Consider the following 6,000-nt stretch of genomic DNA (forward strand, 5'->3'; position numbering starts at 1 on the left):
TTTCAACAGAGAATCCCAGAGGATTGTGTGCCTCATTTGATGTATCAGAATGGCAGCCTTCGTGTTTTGAACATATATCCAGGTCATCCTACGAATCTCAACTGTCCATACCGGATTTCTAAAATAAGTGGAGACATGCTAATCAGCGAATGGAAAAAATGTATGGACAGTCGTAAGGAGGTTCTTGGAAGCAAAAGGAAGCGCCGCGCAAGAATTGGAGACAGGATGATCTCCATTCTCCATAATGGAGTCAGGGTCTATATTGTTTTATCCTATTTTACCTTAAATAGGGTATTTAGGTCCTGCATAATACTGATGATCATGTGCTAAGAACAATTAAGTAGGGTTGGTTCGATGACTATCAGGATAATGATCGTATGACTTGTTATTAATAACGAGTAGAAGTTGTATGATGATGATTAGTAGGACTTGTTATTATGATGATGCATGATGCGAGCATGAAGAGTTATTATATATCTGTGGGTGAAATGAACATGGATTGGATTGGATTGAAGTGAAGCCAACATGCATGTGGTGCATGTCGAAAGTAGTACAATCCAAACTTGATCAAGTTAGGATTAGTATTACTTTCGACATGCACCACATGTTGCCTCACTTCAATCTAAGTCATGTTTAAAAATAGCAGTATAGCAGTAGCACGGAGATAAGAGAGGACACATCTCTCTATTACCTACCTATAACAACCTAAATTAACCCCCAAAACCCCTAAACCACCTCCTTTAAAAAAAACAGCCCCTGAAATGCTGAGGCGTGGAAGCTTATTGGTCCCGGTTGGTGCTACCAACCGGGACCAAAGGCCCTCCTGCCTGGGCTCGCCGGAGCGGCCACGTGGAGGCCCATCTGTCCCGGTTGGTATAAGAACCGGCACTAAAGGCCTAGGGCATTAGTAACGACCCTTTAGTCCGGGTTCCACAACCGGGACAGTTGAGCCTTATGAACCAGGACAAATGGCATTTTTTCTACTAGTGATTGTTTAAGGTTTGGTGGCGGTGTTGCGTTGAATAATTGTTGTGCCCCACCTTCAACCCCATCTTGATGGTATGTCGACATCGTTGAGGAGCCGGTTTATCAGTGTCATCGTCGGGCATGTTCACTAGCCATGGGTCGTGTTCGTTTTGTTGTCGGCAGGCGGTCTTGGCCTTGTCTTGTGTGCATGTAATTCCCACATGTGAGTGATCACTACTGGGTCATTGTTTAGGGTATGGTGGCGGTGTTGCGTCGAATAAGGGTTGTGCCCGGGCATCAACCCCATCTCGATGGTATCTCGACATTATTGAGGAGCCGATGGGTCAGTCTCATCGTCGGGCATGTCCACCGGTGTTTGGTGGTGTTAGTTTTGTTGTCGTCATGCGGTCTTGGCCTTGTCTTGTGAACATGTAATTCCCACACGCGAGTGATCACTGCTGGGTCGTCGGTTTCCAACGGTGACGGTAGCCAGCCTTAACATTGGTTGGATGCCTACCAAGACAATAATGAGGAGTTTCTCTTTCTAGGTTGGTGTTGGTGGCACACCATTGTTCTTCTTGGCCTCATGCTCTCCTCCGACGACCTAGCAAGCGATGACGCATTCAGTTCGGAAGGATTTCCTTGCGGAATTAGATGTATTTCCAAGTCCCCACGGGCACATTATGGACAGCTATCTTACACGTGGATATTTTCTTTGTACTACTCATTTTTGTTAAATAATATAATCCAGATATTAGAGCAACTGTAGCAGTGTCGCCATAGATGATATGGAGCGTACTCCATATGCATATAGTGGCCATACATGTTGTGCGCAAACACAGGATCACCATAATGTGGCCTCCATAAACTTCATTTTGTTTCTTCTTTTTTGGTCATTTTCTTAAATTTTGCAGGGGGCAATTTAAGCTCAAATTATTATGAACCAAATGCATGTATCATCTCGAGAACTTAATGGCGACTATATTCAGTGGCCAAAATGTGTCCCTTTAAATATAATTAGCAATTTGAAATATAGTTTGACGTCATTTTCAAAATACCAATGTCGCTATTCGAGCGACATTGCTACCTAGTACGACCTACACTAGTCGGTGGTTGGCATCTTCTAGTTGTCGCTGTCTTCCTCATGGTCCCTGTCCTCTTGCACCTCCTCCAAGAGATCGTCGAAGTAGGGATAGGGGTCTGGCTCGCGAACGGAGCCGCAAGCTGCCGCTACCACTTCTAGTAAGCGCGTGCGGAGCCAAATACTAGGAGATGCACTCCTCCACTACAAGAAATCTGTTAATACATGACGGATTCCAACTGTCATGGACGGGCACAAAACCATCATGGATGGCCATGCGTGACGGATTTAAAATCTGTCAAATATATCGCGTCATAATTTGACCACCATGCGCTCGGTGACGGATCTTCCAATACCGTCATGGATCCATGACGGCTCTTGACCGTCGCAGATGGCACTTAACAGACGTGCTAATAAGGACGTTAACGTGCATGCTACATCATCATCCGACATGGCAGCCCATCTGGTAGTCAGCCCATATAGGATTCTAGCCCATTCTTTCAGTTCCAGCCCATGCGATGATCAACCCAGTTAAAATCTCAGCCCACTCGTTGTAGTTGTGGCCCAATTAATATTTTGCCCCATCAATTTCGTTAGAAATCTTTAGGCCACTAATTATAGTCTAGACCAATACCTACTATTTTTATTTTATTTTGAGGTTCAATACCTATTATTTTTTGTCTGTTAACATTTGAAACAAATACATTATTTAAGATTTCTGCTCATATCATTAAACTAAAAAAATTACACAAACACAATTTACAGCCAAGTCAAGCTCGTTTTTTTTTAATACAGTGTAGTCATATTCATATGCAAGCAGAGTACAGTATCACGGTTTTTTGCAAAAAACAAAAAGAGTACAATATCTAGGCGCCGAGCTTATCAGGCTAAGATCCACTCGATCCTCTAGCAACAACAAAAAAATATCCACCCGATCCATTACCAGCCATCATCTTCCAGCACGGAAGGATGCTAGGATGGGATCTTGCCGCGTATTGTGCGGCGACCTTGAGCATGCCCGTCAGGTATTCTGTCGCGCCAGGCGCATCCTAGTCCGCGAGCCCTTCGTCGATCCCTCGGTTCGGCACGCCCACGAGGGAGCCGCTCGCGCCGTGTAGCGACTTGGGCACAGGACATAGTAACGGCACCGGCACCGGCGCTAGATCGACCTTCAGGGGCGTCGCCGCCTATATGGATCGTCGAGGTGCCATACGCGGCAAGCGCCCTGCAGCTACATGGGCACTGGTCGCGGCTGAACGGGAAGCCATCCCGCTGGCGCCGTAGACCCCGTCCGCGTCGCATCGCTTGGCCTTCGGTGGCAGCGTCCGGCACGGCGCTACTCCCCCGCGACTGGTCGATGCTGACACCTCGGCGGCCCAACGCGGCAACCACAACGCGTTCGATGGCGGCCTGGGCGTCGTGGACTCGTTGGGGATGTGCTTGCCTTCGGTGAGGGGATGGAGGAAGTTAGTTGCTGGGAGAAGGGAGATGTGGATTAGGGGATGGAGAGAGGAAGGCGCTGGGACTGGGAGGCTCTGGAAGGACCGACAGGCGGGATGCTTGGCGAAGAAAGAGGAGAATAAATGCTCGGGTCCTCGTGGGTGGGGAAAAACATGAGATATGGAACCATCTTGCTACCGTTGGATTACAGACGATCTAACGGTTGTGACTTGCGATCCGTGTGAGGGTAGAATGAACCAATCAGAAGCCTCGGTTTTCCTCAACCAGAATACACATGCATACTCAGCTAGAAATCTAATGGGCTTTTGTTGACCTCCGCCCAGCAGCGAGCAAGGCAGCCCAATTCTTGAACTAGTTTTTTTTTCTGTTCTGCTAATACTAAGTAAGGCATCCTTGTAAAGTAATTTGCCAAAACACATTTACCATATATAACCCATCACACTTTTTACATCTAATATATTACATATATTTAAAAGTGCTATTTAGTTCTTTATCCTAAATAGGTTGAACAATATTATTTCCAATCATTAGAATACCCAAAGAACAATTTTCGGAATATTTTGATATATTACACATATTGTTTTGAGTGAGCATCGATCAACTATGGTCTTTCTGAATTTAAAATATATCTTTATCACTGGTAAAGATTTTGAGATAGCCCTCGTATTTTTAGTGAACATTTACAAATTTAATTTCTGGATTTTTGTTAAAAGATTAAACATTTTCTACTCACAAGTGACCTAGCCATAGTCAACGATGTGCGGCTGTAGGAAACACTTGCTAGAATTTTAGCAATTGTTGTGTATGTTGCTTGTGTGTCGTTACGGAGGAATGGAAGGTACTGAACGTACTAAGTTCTCTTACATATGGTTGATGAGCTCTATCCCAGCAGCTAAGTAAGTTGGTAACCATCTAAACTTTTACCACCGCCTCTAGAGGTCCTTTAATTACACCATACGAAGGTTCATGTTTTTAGAATTTGTTTGCATTTTTTAGAATGAAAAGACCAACAGCCTACATGTTTGGAGTTGAGTCTTGCATCCTGATGTTTGTAACTCTTTCATTTTCTTGGATAAGAGCCAAACATACACTCGTTAATGCCAACATAATTTTTAGAACCAATTTTGCCAACATTTACATGCACTTGCCGTTCCAAATTGATTTCTTTTTTTTGTTCGATGCCTAGAAATGCACTAAATGACATAAATATAGCAAACAGACTTAAAAAATGCACATTTTGACATGGATTATGTAATGTTGTATGTTGAGTGCAGAAAAAATTTCAAGGCCAACGAATGAAGCAGCAGTCGTTTCTCCTTCGAACTTGACCCGTCCCCTCTCGAAACCTAGACTCTTCTTCACATATAGCATGGTTTTCAAGCAACGTACGTTACAACTATTACAAACCCTTCTCAAGTCTTTACCGCAACCTCTAGGTGTCATATGAGAGCACCATGCCAAGTTTCATGTTTTTCAGGCTTCATTTGCCTTTTTTGGAATCAAAGAATCGATAAACTCTATCTTCGGGATCAAGTCTTGGCACCCTGATGTTGGGAATCTCTTTCCTTGTCTTGGATGAGAACAAAACATACACTCGTTAATATAAATATGATCTTTCAAACTTATTTTTTCAGCTTTTGAGTGATGAAAAAAAAATCAAGGCCAACTGATGAAGCAACGGTCACTCTGCCTACAAATCAGACCCGTTCCCTCCCGAAACGCACTCAAAGATGGCCAGTTTCTAAGCACCCTACGTCACAAGTACTTTAAAACCTTATCAAACTTTTACCACAACCTCTAGGTGCCATACGAGGGCACCATGCCAAGTCCCACTTTTCCAGACTTCATTTGCATTTTCAGAATTAAAAAAAAATAAACTCCATGTTCGAGGTCAATCCGACACCCTCATGTTTGTAATTCCTTCCATTTTTTGGATAAGACACAAATATAGACTCAATAACACACGTAGCATTTTTCAAACAAACTCTGCCAACTTTTCATGCGCTTGTAGTTCTGAATTGAATTATATTCATTAAATGCGTAAAAATGCATGAAATGCCTTAAAAATTGTCTATCTTGCCTTGAAAAAGTGTGTTTTAAAAACAATGTACAACGTGTTTTCAGAAATTGTTCATCGTGCATTAAATATTATTGTGTAAAACTATTCTTACATTTTTACAAACACGTTTAACATTTTAATACATTTCTAAAATTTATTATTATTACGCAATACATTTTAATACAAGTTCAACAGTTTTAAGACCATGTGTTATCACTTTATAATAATTGTGTATTTTTAAAATGCAATGAAGAAATAAAATAATTGCATGCTTTTGATCCCTAATTAAGATATAAAATTTTACAAAAACCACGTTGAACTATTTAAATCCACATGAATTTTAGAAAATTTTCATGTTTACCTCTTCTAGGTACACAATAAGGAAAATAGATTAGAGATTTGAAATACACAGTAATTTTACATTAATGTTGTA

Source organism: Triticum aestivum, chromosome 3D (genome assembly GCF_018294505.1).
Source record: "Triticum aestivum cultivar Chinese Spring chromosome 3D, IWGSC CS RefSeq v2.1, whole genome shotgun sequence".
Classification (NCBI taxonomy): domain Eukaryota; kingdom Viridiplantae; phylum Streptophyta; class Magnoliopsida; order Poales; family Poaceae; genus Triticum; species Triticum aestivum.